Here is a 14,968-nt window from a genome sequence, read left to right on the forward strand (position 1 = left end):
TGAAGTGTCGAACGCCCGCTGCAGGAGGTCACGGGGCAGACCCAGATGGCACAGGTCGACTGACTGAAACGACTGGCTGATGCACCGCCTGTGTCCCCTACTGTGGCAACTTGCTGTGCTTTATCCACCTGGCGCTCCGCTCGTTGTTGTGAGCGTCGCTTCTACGCCCTCCGTTGTTGCTGGAGGGCGACTGCCTCCAAATGCCCAGTAGCGTCCTTCAGAAGCCTCCTCCACAGAGGCCGATCTTGACACGGCTGGTACCAGTCATCAGCAAGTCGATTCAGCTCCACGTCCTCCTGTACCACATCACTCTGTCTTCTCTAGCCCATGCCGCGCCCGTTTATCCCCCTCGATCCGGCCGAACAAAAGCTGTTTAGGCATGCGGTGGCTGGGCATGCAGGCGACATGATCCAGCCAAAGCAGCCTTGCCTGCCGGAGGAGCTCACCAATGGGACTTTGTCCACATCTTTCAAGGATTTGTGAGCTCCTCACACAATGCAGCCTGGTTAAACTCAGGATGGATCGTAGGCAGGCCATCCGAAATGTTTCTAACCGGCAAAGATGTTACATTAGGGGGGTCCAAGTTTCAGAAGCGTAGATAAGGGAGAGAATGACCATGGCCTAGAAGACCTGAAGCTTCGTGCGGAGTGACAGACCAGGTAGCTTTTACACAGCGTTACGCAACCGATGAAAAGATAATGTGGCTCGACTGATTCGGAGTGAGACCTCTGCTTTTAAACCGGAGCTGGTCATTAGCACACTGGAAAGGTATGGGAAACTCTCCACTGTCTCCACAACTGCCCCATCACCAATTGGGAGTTGTGGGGGTGGAGTATCCGATGGTACAAAATACGCAGGCAGGTGCTTAGTTTTGGTGGGGCTGATGGTAAGGCCCCACCCCTTAGTGGCAAGCTCCAGGTTCAGCAGCAGCACCTCGAACTCCTCCTCCGAGAGAGCAGCAATTAGCAGATCATCGGCATACATAACGTGGGTTGAGCAATAGGGAGCCATCCCTTGACCGCACCCGGGTATCGATCAGCCTCCCATTGTATCTGTACGAGATGGGAATTCTTCCGGTACAGCCATTGAGGCTTCACGAACTACGTGGTCCAAATATATGTAAAATAATGTGGAAGCCAAAGGACATCCCTGTTGCACCCCAAGGTGTACAGGGAATGTATCTGACTCACGGCCACGTAGTTTGACGGGGGGCCGCTCACCATCATGAAGGTCCTTAAGGATTTTGAGCAGTGGGTCAACCAGAGGCCAGGCCTACTGACGGTATCATAGGCCTTGAGAAGGTCAATAAAGCACACACATGGACTAAGACGCACACATGGACCTCCAGACACGCAAAACATGGACTTACACTGAGTAACATGGAGGCATGCACACACAGCGACCAACACACACGCACATGGACTGAGACACACACACACACATATCGACTCACACACACAAACACATCGACTTACACACACACACATATGGACTCACACACACATAGACATCCACTTGAGATACACACACATGTAGTTCCACACACGTATGGACGTACACACGTGCAGCAACTCACACACTCTCACACAGACATACGTGGACTCACACACACATTGACGTAAACAGACATATGTACTTACACACACACATATGGACTAAGACACACACACATGGACTTACACACACATATATAGACTGACACACACATACACATATGGACTGTGACACACAGACATGTACTTTAGATACACAGACATGGATTAACACACACATTGACTCACACACACACGCATTGACTTACACAGACACATCGAGTGACACACACATTTATAGACTTACACACACATATGGACTAACACACATACATATGGACTGACATACACATCGACGTACACGCACACATCGACTGACACACATAGACACACAAACGCACATAGACTTACACACTCAGATGGAGCCCTGCACACACATCGACTAACACACACACATGGACTAACACACACACAGCGACTGATAGGCACACAAATTGACTGACACGCACACTTGGGCTGACACACACACATAAACACTTTGACGGACACACACACATGGGGCGTTGTCCGTTTGAAAAAGACACACACATGGACTTAAAGACACGCATGGCTCTACACGTACACACACATATGGACTCAAAGACACACACATGGACTCACACATCGACGGGCACAGCAATCCCCGATGATGGCAGAGCTATCAGTATCGCAGTACTACGTATGGGTAAATAGCGTGACGTGAGCGATGGAAACAATAAAAATGCATTGAAGAAATAAGCAGAAATCACAGACTGGCAGTAGACCGTGGCAGTGGCATAAAAGCGCAGCAAAAAAAGGGAAAATGAAGCAACCTAAAAATCGAAAAAGAGTTCCGTGAACACAAACATAATTATAGTAACATCTGTCAACTTGTTTCATAATGGTAAACAATGAACCTGAGTTGTTATCTGCACACAAACAAATAAGTTGCCACATGTTACAATCATTCTGTTTCATAATAGTAAGCAATGAATGTGAGTTATTATCTGCACACACACATTACTATAGTAAGATTTGGCAACTGATTAGTTTAATAATCGTAAATAATGAAGCAGAGTTGTTATGTGCACACAAAAATAATTATTGTAATATATGGCGACGTATTTGTTTGATAATAGTAATCAATTAAGCTGAGCTCTTATCTGCACACAAACATTATCATTGTAATGTTATCATTGTAATGATTGTCAACTAATGTGTTTAACAATAGTAAACAATGGACTTGAATTGTTAGCGTAAGAAGCAAGGAAATAAGAACTTACTATAGCCGTGTTGAGGCCTTGTGCCATGCGTAGCCCCCCGTCCTGGCCTACATTGGCAAGGCGGCGGAGTTGGCATGTTGCCAGGCTAGGGGCTGGGCCGCTACCCCCACACCCCCAGCATCCCCCGCCCGTGCAAGAATAATGGTATGTAAGCACTAAAATATGATTATGTAGGGAGTTTGTAGTATAAACTGGACGCATCGTGTTGGGGAGGAGGGGGGTTAAGAGGACATGACACTGTGAAGAAATATCCGCACAAGTTATGTGTGTCTGTGTGTTGCCTGTAAAACGCGTAAAAGTAAATGTCCCCCGTGAGGTCGAGCGAAGGCGCAGCACTTGGCAGGGTCCGCGCCCCCTCCCCCACGCAAATGGCGTCAGTTGGTACCGTCGATGGCGCACAATAAGTAAATAATAATACAAAGAAATGGAACAAATGTGTTAATTAAACTACTTTAAAGTTTACGGATGGGAAAACGGAATAGCATATTCCCACCGCGGGGCTTATGGCGTGCTGTCTGTCAATTCTTTTTCGATAAAAAGCCCACCGTTTGAGAGGCAAATCCCCCGCAAGCGTGCGGAGACTTTTATATATAAGAAAAAGAGAAAGAAAGAAAATAAAGAAAAGAAAAGAAAAGAGAAGAAGAAGAAGAAAAGAAAAGATGTCAGAAAGAAGAAGAGAAGAGAAGAAAAGAAAGAAAAGAAGAAGAGAAGAAAGCAGACTGTACTTTCAGTGATAATAGCACTGTGTTCATGAGAAGGGTGGACAAATATTTCCATTGCGTCGTAACAAAAGCATCAGAATTTAGCATTGTCCTCGTAGCACGTACGATAAGCTGAATTTCAATGGTGAATTTTAAAAGCTTTCGAACGTTCGACTTGGATCACAGCTGGCCTTTCCAAATGGTAACTTTGGACACCGACACCTCAGATTCCACTCACCTGAGCACCGCTGCCTTGCTTCGTGGACCCACTTCACTACTGATAAGGAAGATTCAATATCTCACCGCCCTTAGTGTTGCTAGGTGTCTGTGCGGCAATATATAGTGGATGTGAAAGCAAGCAACACACGAGTTAACCATCCCCAGAGTGTTGTTAAAATGTAAAAGTGCTCATATATTATACAACTAGGCCTCGTTAAGTACTTTTCACAGAACATATGATCAAATACATTCAATGTAACATCTTGTCACGTCTCAAAGCTAAGGTGAGCTTGGATAATGCTTGATTGGGCAACCATCATGCTTAAAAACGACATCTCAGGCTGTACCGGAACTGCACTGTCAACGGGTCTGGAATGCTATCGCAAATAAACTCCAGCTTGGATCGTTACCAACAATACGATCACTCAAAAATGATCTAGAGGAGTCGTACAACCATAGCTACCACTGCTATCCTGTGGCCTGAAATTAAAAATATAGCTATAGATGACCGACGTATGAACTTATCATGTATTTTGATTATAGTGCGCTGCTACTGCTATTGTTCCGGCTGTTATGGATTGACTTATGCAGCTAGCGAAGGATGCTAGGTTTAGTGATTTGTGTTGTGTGTGTCGCTATTGTAAACTTGTAATCACATTTGTTGGGGAAACTGTTACGTTGTTTACATAGCATTGTTTTAGTAAGTTTTAGAGGGGCTTGGTTTGGCCTGATTTTTTTTATTGAGTATAGATTTATAATAAAATTGTTTTATCTGTATTGTATTATGATTGTTATAGGGATCAAACATCGAAATTATTTTTTTTGCACTTTCTGTATGCAGCATTGACGGGTTGTGCTTTTTCTGTAGGATTTTATTGTTTATGTATGTGATGTTCAGATTTGTGTACAATTAATTGTAGGTGTATTTTGAAATTTTATTGTTTGTTGTGGTTGAACCCAAATCAGGAGCCGAATGGCTCACAGGGTAATTACTAATAAATTAAACTGAAACTGAAACGGTGAGTTGTGCAGCAGGTAAATCGGGGGCGACTGCCCCGGGCCCCGTGCTTTCGGGGGCCCCACGCTTCGACATTAAGGTGTCAGATGTAATACTTTCGGTTTAGTTCGAAGGCTTCGTGGGGCCCAAAGTTGGATTTTCCCTGGGCCTCGCACTCCTCTGTGGAGAGCGCTGGCCATGCGGTTACATTTGTAATGCGAGCGTATGCGAGGTTTCGCCGCTCAGCTCTGGGCCAATCAGACGGCCCGGAGTATCGGGGCGGGGCCCAGTAATGTGGGCGTATGGGAAGGTTCGCCGCCCACCTCTGGTCCAATCGGATGCCCGAAAGATCAGGGGCGGAGCCTAGGGGCGGAGCCGGGGGGCGTTAAGGGAAGGGTGTAATCTGGAGGGTTCTGAAAGGGCGTGGTGGAAGGTGGAGACAGGATGACGTGGAGAGGGGAATATAAGGGGGATCCGGAAGAGGCTCGTGGTCAGTTGGCATAGTCAAGGAGCAGGACCACGTTGGGTCGTTGGAGGTCTCTGGGTGCCATCAGCCACGTGGCTGGAGACGGCTCCAAGCACACCGTCAGCCAACGGTGTGCAGGAGCAGGGAGGAGTGCGACTGACGGGAAGGGCACGCAAAAGGAACAACTGGTCCACTGTCGGGACCAGTGGAGTGTGAGCGGCATAACCAAGAATAAAAGAGAGAGACGGAGATCAAGTTGTGTGTCGTCGACGTCCTTTATTACACTGGAGTCAAAAGTGGCTCATGATGTCTAAGCATTTCAAGAAAAAAAATCAACCCGCGCCTTCTTTCGATGACGAGAATGATCTTACTCAAGATGTGGCGGTCCCGGGCGCGAAAGGTACGGACGGCGACGGGTGACTCTGCAGGGGTGCAAGACGTCATTGCTGGAGCCGGGCCGTCTTCATCTTCCGGCGCCGAGGAAGGCTGGCGGTGCAAATTGACTCGCTGCGGACTGTTTTGCTGAACTTGGTGACCCTGGTCGCGCCAGCGACGGCCCCGGGACAACCACGCGGCGGGCCGCTAGATGGAGAGAGTTCGCGAGGGCCCGAGCCTTCCGCCATTGCGGCCTCTGCAAGGCTCCCCGCCATTGTGGACACGTGGCAGGGCGCCGCCATCTTTGGCGCGGCCGCGACTGAACAGCGGGAGGCCGCCATTTTGTCGCCGCCGCGTGATGCAGCTATGTCTGATGGAAGCGGCGGCGGGGGTCGCAGCCATCGCCTGCCGTCTATAAAAAAAATTCTGTGCTGGCAGGGACTGGAGCGCTTTTGCATGGCGCTTCGAATCGGCCTTCTTCTCCGTCAGGTGGACGGAGGAGGAGGCTTTGGAGGCCCTGCCGACGCTCCTTGATGATCATCCTTGAAAGTCTTCCGCTCCATTCCGGCTGAGAAGAAGGCGACGCTGCGGGGGGCTTTTGCCGAGATGGCGGAGGTGTACGAGCCTCCATCTGACGCTCACCGCAAGTTTCTTCAATGCCAACGTGCGCCAGAGGAATCGCCCATTGCCTACCATGGCGCTCTGATTGCGCTGGCCATGGCCGCATACCCGGATACCAAGCCCTATTTGCTGGAGCTGCTGATGCTCGGGAAGATGTTGGAGCTGTCCAAAGACCTCGCCATCCCGATGCCCGTGTGTGGCCACGAGCCGCTAACCTCCCGGTTGGTGGCCAAGTGCCTCGACGCCCAGTTTAACTTGCGCCGCTGGGCGCAGATGGCCGCCTGGACGGGCGATCTTGCCGTTGATGGGAACCCCACGGGATGGGCACTGTCGCGAGTCATCCTCACTCCGAACGACGCGGGGCCTGCCTAGCGACCTCACTGCTGCGGTGGGCCAGTGGGTTCCACGGAAGGGGACGATGGCATGCTCGGTGCCCTGATCGGCGCCTCGCCGGGACGTCGGGGGTGCCAGCCGGCGGGCCGACATGGCGTGCTATCGATGCGGCCGACTCGGCCACTTCGCGCGCGACTGTCGGGGGCGACCTCGTCTACCTCCTCATCCGGTGTCCCCGCCGAAGGACACGCCGTCGACGTCGGGCGGTGACCCTTGTCAGGCAAGTCGGTACGCATCGGACACCCGGCAAGGCCTGTCACTTCATTCGTCGTTACCTGCGTGTGATTCGGGTGCCTGTACTTCTGGGGGGTCTGTCGCCGAGTCGCCTCATACGGTAACGCAATGGCGGAAATTAGCTCGTCGGGTAGTTGCGGCTGCGACGGGGTCCTCTACCGTGCCGGGCTCTATTCAAGGGGTGGACGTGCGGATTTTAGTGGATTCGGGCGCGTCGGCCACTATCATCTCCGATGTCATTTTCCATCTTCTGTCCATTCCCGTGTCACGGGTGCGTCCGGCGTTCGATGCGTGTATTGCTGCTAACGGGGGAAGTATGGGCATTGTGGGCCAGGTCGAAGCGCACATTTCCATTGGGAACGTATCAACTTCGGGGACGGTGTTGATTTCCAGGTCCCTCGCTGTGCCTTGCCTACTGGGCACCGATTTCCTTGCTAGGATGCCGATACAAATTCTGGTGGATCAGGGTTGCATTGAGTTGCCGGCAGGACGTAAGATTTTTTTTTGCCATCACCATTGACCCGTTCTGCCCCGGACCTTCCGGTGCAGGCGCTTGCTGATGTCTCTGTTAATATCCCTCCGGGATCGCAAATGCTCGTTCCCCTGCGCTATCATAAGCCCGTTCCTGGTGTTGACGCGGCGGCGGGCGTGCTGCTGTCGCCGTCCAACACTGCTACCGGCGGCCTAGCGCCGGTTGCAGCTCAGACAATTGTTCGGCCGGGTCAGCCTCCGTTTTTGAATGGGGGTGCAGAGAACGTGTTGGTTGCGGCCAACACGGTTTTGGCTCATGCTACTACCGCGTTCACGGCCCATGCTGAGGTTGGTCGGCAAGGTCTTGCAGCGGGGGTTACGGCTTCGGGATCGTCGGACGATCGATGGATCGCCGAGTTGTGTCAGGAGAACTCATCCCTGACTACACACCAGAAATCCGCACTCCGCGCACTGTTGTCCAAATATTCCGATGTGTTTAGTAAAAATGATTTCGACCTGGGGCGCACCTCGCTGCTTTCCCATCACATTGATACCGGGGAAGCTATCCTTAAAAAATAAAATGTGTTCTATGTACATGCAAGCAACCCCTAACGATTGCCAGCTAGTCCTAAAGGAAAATCATGTGATATTTTAAACATTCAAATTACATTTTAAAATTAACCACACTTAAGATTTACAGCATTGGTGATAAACTAGAACACAACCGTTTACTGTCATTCGCATCCTAGAAACTGCCCCTTTGGCTGTTTGTAATACAATGATTATATAATATAGCACATTGAAAATGTATTTTTAGCCCTATATATGTTTACCATTGTACGTACCAAAGTAACATTTTACGTTTACTGTCATTGGCATTCTCACAACCGGCTGTTTGACTGTTTAATTTACAACAATAATACCATACGTCACATTGTAAATTTATTTTTTTCCCTAAAATAGTTAATTATCATACGTAACAAAGTATGATTTTACGTTTATATGCAAATTCAGTCTAACCGTCAGAACTTCTTTCCGCTATACCTGTAAGTTATTTCAACATCCACACCCACCACTCAAGGTCTCGCCCGGGCTCCTTGAGGACCGCTGCTTTGTGACATTATTTATTAACGACCACTGTCTCTACTCTTTGTTTTTTTCGGAAAAGTCACGTAGGTGAAAACAAAGTAAAATAAAAAATAAAACAACTAAATTAAATCACGACGTTTCGGAAGCAACACAAACATCAGTCTGATTCCGAAACGTCGTGATTAAAATAAGTTGTTTTATTTTTGTCCTATTTTGTTTTCACCTACGTGACTTCGATTGAAAAAAATGGCTTTCCCTGTTATTTTGGTTGCCATGGTTTAGCCATACAGTATCCCACTCTGCTGGCTTGAAGTCTTTTCTTTGGGCTGTGACCTCTGGGTGCCACTCCGATGTCCACCTCAGCAGCCTGCCCTCCTGCTGATCCCATATTTGTGGAGGCGATCATCTCTGGTGCCACTGGAAGAATGTCCTCAGTCCTCCAACAGTTGCTGGTATCTGCTTTTGGTGGGATGCAAACGTTGAAATCCCACCAGGTGGTGCCTCAGATGGTACCCATTTTACCAACCATGGAACGACCGAGTTCTATTGACTGCGGCCAAGTTTGACCTCATAGGGGCCTAATCTATTGTTGTAGAAACATTAATTTGAAGGAAAAAAAACACTGACTTTTCATTCAAAACACTAAAACATAATGCCCTGGACTGCACAATAAAATGTTTGTGGTATTTTAACTTGGCATTTGCAAGTGCTTTCTTCAAATATCCAAATGGCAGATTGGATTTTTAAAATGTATACATAGAATAGCATTCTGAGTATTTATCTGGGTGTAGAAGCATATATATCCTGATACGCTATACATTAACATTCTGGACAAGGATGAAGAGACAGTACTGGTCACAAAATAGCAGATTAGAGTGGAGGCATCCGTTACTTCGGACATTAAATTAATATATGTTCTTGGTTCTTTCGGTAAAGTCACGTAGAAGGGAAATAATAAAATAATAAAAATAAGACATAATAAAATACAATTCTCACGACGTTTCGGCCACAACGCAAGCAGCCATCCTCAGGTGAAGAACAGGGCTGTCGGAAAGACAGCGTCTGAATGGACACCACCAAGCTTGGCAGCGTATATTTAAGCTGGGTTAGAGGGGGAAGGGCGACTTCACAAAGGAATTTGCATATCAACAGATGCATTTAGCATATTTATGGAAAATGCAGATATGGGATTAGTCACTACTTGTGGAATGCGTAGGAGGTGGGGGGGGGTCTCAAAGTCATATTATGCCCGTGCATTATGTAGGATTAGCTAGCAGCAACAAAGGGAGGAAGTGGGGTTAGCAGTAATAAAGGGAAGGAATTTTAATAGTAAGGAGATGCAGCAGCCATACCACCACGTAAAAAAATAAAATATAAACTACATCAATATTATAAATATACTAAATATACTCTCCAATAAGCTGAGCTACTAACAGTAAGTCATACCTTACAATTCTATGTCGCAACATTTTTTTACATGCCTCCAGCTAAACTTTTTCCTTACATGACACGGATCTACCCCGTACTATATACTGCTATAGACAAACCCAACATTAAATCATATACTGCATTACAAAACATTGTAATATTACACTATGTATTATTCTACCCACCCTACTGTATACTGCACTGCTGTATATTCACTATACAATTACGATACTATATATTACCTTATACATTATATTAAACATTACACTTTTATACTATTTATTATTATACAATCTGCTATACACTACACCATTGGCCGTCGCGTGAAAGGTACTAAGAGGAAGCAACGAAATATGTCTATGGGAGAGTGGTGGAAGGAGACTTGCAGCGGAGCAAAGACTCCATTCCCTGCGAAGACTACAAAAGATATAAAGTCAATGCCAGTGAGTGGACTGCGGTCTGAAAGTCACCGTAAACGTGAACACAACCAGTTAAGATCCGAAATGGTTTATTACGTCCTTCCAATGATTGCTGAGGATCTTAACTGATTGTGTTCACGTGTGTTCACGTTTACGGTGACTTTCAGACCGCAGTCCACTCCGCTGCAAGTCTGTTGAAAGTTGCAAGCGAGAATGTCATCATCGCTTGCAACTGGTGTTGGCATCGTCCTCCTGATCCCGAGGGGAAATGGTTGATGTTCAGCACTGTGACTCATGCGCTACAATAGCTACATTGGATACGCAGTCCAGACCTTCTCAGCGATCCTCGCTGATAACGGAGAGAAAGCGACAGCCTCATTGACACCGTCCACAACATCCCACGTCATAGAGTTAGAGCGGCTGCGCCTCAAATATTGGAGGAAGTAGGTACTGCCCATCAATCATTATGCAACATAAACTTGTATTCTTTTAAAAGTTTGTTAATTATTGTGGGGACTGGAGAAGGCCTAAATGTTGCCACGTATGTATGTGTTGAACTTCTTTCGCACCGTACGTAGCCAACCGTGCTTATCGGAGGTGCAGGGGAAGGACACAAAAAGCAACTATAAATAAATGAGTTTTCACTCTAGATGATCATGTATAAGTGCATAGCCCCAGTGGCGTCTTAATATCGGACGGAAGAGCATTCCAGACTGCCGCAGAAGCACATCTGAAACTGCGCGATGCATTGATCGTCTTTGTTCGAGATAAAAAAAAAAGCGGCTGTCTTTCAAAACAAGCCCAAACGAAATGTATTTTTGTGCACTTGAAAAAAGAAATCTTCGTTCTTCTCCATTCTCTGTGGTGCCTGTTGACTCAATGAGGTACATCTCAGTGTTGAAATGTTGAAGTATATCCCAGCTTGGGACAAAACGCCTTGTGGCCAATCTTCTTAAACCATGGCAAAGAAGTCCAAAAAAAAAACCGCAACCCGCGACTCTCAAAACATGAAAAAGACTTTTTAAAACAACCCCAATTGCACTTTTTTTATAAGCAGACTTGGAAATAATCTAGGGCCTATCGAGTAGGGGTATGGCGCAGTGTGGAGACAGAATAGCTCATGCGCAGTTTTTAAAGGACCAATGCCATTTTATGGCAATTTTCTGGCAGCAACAGTCGCTAGCAACGAATTAACCCTGAGCGACTATGGCAACTTGGCGGGCAATGGATTTCACTGGCAAGAGTTCTCTCTAACCACTCGTTTACATTATACTTCATGCATTTACTTATTTATCCAGGAACGCCACACTGAGACACAGGACTCATTTGTTTATTTTATGTTTTCAGCCAATCAGTATTTATACGTCTGGGAAGAAACCGGAGCACCTTGAAAAACTCACGTGAGAGGGGTAACATTCTATCCCCGTACAGATAGAAACAGATGGCGATTAGTCCACTTTCTGTCCTGCCTTCACCTGGCAAGCCAGAGTATGGCACCTCGACACCCAAGGGAAGAGAGTTTCGCAACATTTGTGTGATTCACCAAACCTCGCCTCCACAGTGCTGGATTAGATGCATGTGATCAAAAAGCAAGCATTTGTGTACCAAATAAAGACTCTCAACTATTTTTAACGAAGGTCCTGCCAAGTTGTTTGCAGTAAGGGCCAACGACTCCTATGTTTCATCTTAATTGAGTGATTTTCATTTGGAAAATTTGAACCATGACTCCGGCGCACAATTGGCCTTTTTTGTGAATAACACGAGGGGGCCTTCGCTGGTCACTGTGAAGCAGATGGCACGATTTTAACAGTTAATACACCCACAGTTCTTTAACCAGGGCAGACGCTGGATTCGAATCGCAAACTTCAGTAACAAGCTGCGAACGCACTGCCACTAGGCCAAGCTCAGAACTTTGGAAACATGCACGCATACCAATGAAATGGAACGATAGCTAAAAAGTGTGCAAAGAAGCAAGACGAATCGAATTACACTGACAGTCAGGAAGCAGAACATATGGGTTTATTGATGATGATAGATTGTTATGCTTGCAATGTAAGTATTGAAATCATGTGCGTGAGATAGTATGTACAATTTACTCAAATTATATACAAATATGTCCTTCAACTATGCTCTTAATTAACTGCTCTTTCAACTCCTAGCCCACTCAGCTGCACTGTCAGCCCCGAGCCCAAGCGTCGAGAACCTTTTCTTTCCTGAGGGCCGAATGGGACTTACAAATGTCCTTGGTGGGCCACAAATAATGTGACACAAAATTTTTACTTCATGCATCGATTGTGTGCTCAGATCCACAAGACAACAGGTGACTGAGCATGCTCAAATTATAAATACAGTGTTGACAGGGTTGAAGATATTCCTCTCTAATACCCGATTAGTCTGGCAGAGATGCCTGCAGTGATGGATAAATAGTTTGTAGACCGTTTCGAAGCAGGAGGCCTCATGTAACCATGAGCCATATGAAACTAAGTCACTGGTTGTTTCCAGCCCGTTGGCCTGAGATTCCCCATGCCTGCCTTTAGGACCACATGTGGATGTTGAACGTGTTTTGCACCATACGTAGCCAACCGTGCTAATCGGAGGTGCGGTTTAAAGTGCACATCATGTGTCGGAGAGGTGACCATCGGATTGCAGCCTAACGAATTGGTCACTCACCAGTCTGTAAAGTTTGGTAGTGTCAACTGCTTGTATACTTGGATTGCATACTTGGATTGCCTCTGGCTACTCTATTTTTCTCCTTCATATAAACAAGGAATTGGCTACCCATTCTAATGCAGGAACATCCTAAAAATTCTACTCAATGAGACGGATGGATAAAGAACTATCATCATTCTCGATAGACCTGTTCTCCACCTGAGGACGGCTGCTTGCGTTGTGGCCGAAACGTCGTGAGAATTATTTTATTATGTTTTATTATTATTATTTTATTATTTCCATTCTACGTGACTTTACCGAAAGAACCAATAAGATGAATCCCTGCAGTCACGAAAGCTTTAAATTAAAAAAAATAATTTGTACAGTTATTATTTAAAGGTTAATATTAGAAATCCACTTTAAAATGGTATTTGTCTTGCCGATCTCAGTGTGGCAAAGTCACGCTCAACCCACACGCCTTCCTACCGCGCAAGAACTCCCCATAGCGCGCCCATAGCTCAAGACGGCACGAGGTGCTGCGACGGCGACCACGTGGCTGGGCCGTTGCACGCGCGCGTCACTGACGGTGGCGAGGGCTGGCGCATCTCCTCCGAGCGACAGTCGCTCCAGGTAGGGCAGGGGCATCGCGCTCGTGCTCCAGCAGCACCTTGTTGTTGTAGCGACGCCAGAAGCGCTCCATCGAGCTGTACTGCTGCGCTGCGACCAGCGCCAGCGAGACCACCACATGCGTTGACTGAATAAAAAGGTCCGGTCAAAACGGAATTTTATACACCCATAATAGTTTAGCAATAAGTTTGTAGTCTGCTTTCATTACACCAAAATGTTTCTTATTTAATCAAAACAACACTGCTTCGCTCTCATGTGCACAAGAAGGCTGTTGAGTGAAGCACAACACAATTTTGCACGGAGAATATTTATCGCTGGAATCCAGAGCCAGGCCTCGGACTACTGTGAATTATTGAATCTCCGGCTGCTCATATTGTGTGCTCTGTGCCAGGTTGTGATGCACGCACAGACCGTGCCTCAACACGTTGGCATGGAACATTCGCATGCAGCGCCCAGGATAACATTCTCAACACAGGAGTTGTAGGCCTCCTCTGCCTACTACATTGGACGCGCACTATACTATTTTAGAGTACGGCGCTCTTTGATGCATTCTTTTTAAATCATTATTTGCTGTATGGTAAAGCTGTAGCAGAATGCCACCCCTGTGTTCAGATCGACTGTGCTCCACCTCCTGTTTTTAATTGCACTCACCTGCTGGGCTGTAAAGTGTTTTATAGGGCCACTAGCGGTAAGGCATTGCCCGGGCAAAAAAGGCAGACACACACATGAGTGGTGAGGGTGAGTGGTGAGGGTGAGTGGCGGTTGTGAGTGGTGATTAGTGTGTTGTGAGGGTGAGTGGTGAGCGTGAGTGGTGAGGGTGAGTGGTGGGGGTGAGTGGTGAGGGAGAGTGGTAAGTGGTGATGGTGAGTGGTGAGGGTGAGTGGTGAGGCTGAATGGTGAGGGTGAGTGGTGAGAGTGAGTTGCCACAGTAGGGGGCACAGGCGGTGCATCAGCCAGTCGTTTCAGTCAGTCGACCTGTGCCATATGGGTCTGCCCCGTGACCTCCTGCCAGCGGGCGTTCGACACTTCACGTGGCCTCAAGGTGCACATGGCCTGGCACAAGTGTTGTCGTGACGTCACCGCCACTTACTGGCGAATGGCGGTTGTTGTTGTTCAGTCTATGTATGTATGTGAGTCGATATGTGTGTGTAACTCTGTGTGTTATAGTCGATTTGTGTGTGTAACTACATGTGTGTGTCTGCCTTCTTTGCCCGGGCAACGCCTGGTACTTACCGCTAGTTATATATAAGATGCACTAAATACCGTGCCAACAGTTGGCAGTACCATACTAACAGTTATATACAGATCTGAATGGAAGAGATGGTAACCCCTATTTGTTGTCCCAATGTGTTTACTAGTTTTCACTTGTGCCCATTTTCCTGTGCCAATATTTTTACCAGCCACCGAGCAGCTACACCACGGCTGGTGCTGGGCTGGGCGCTGGGC

The sequence above is a fragment of the Lampetra fluviatilis genome, chromosome 1 (genome assembly GCF_964198595.1).
Source record: "Lampetra fluviatilis chromosome 1, kcLamFluv1.1, whole genome shotgun sequence".
Classification (NCBI taxonomy): Eukaryota; Metazoa; Chordata; class Hyperoartia; order Petromyzontiformes; family Petromyzontidae; genus Lampetra; species Lampetra fluviatilis.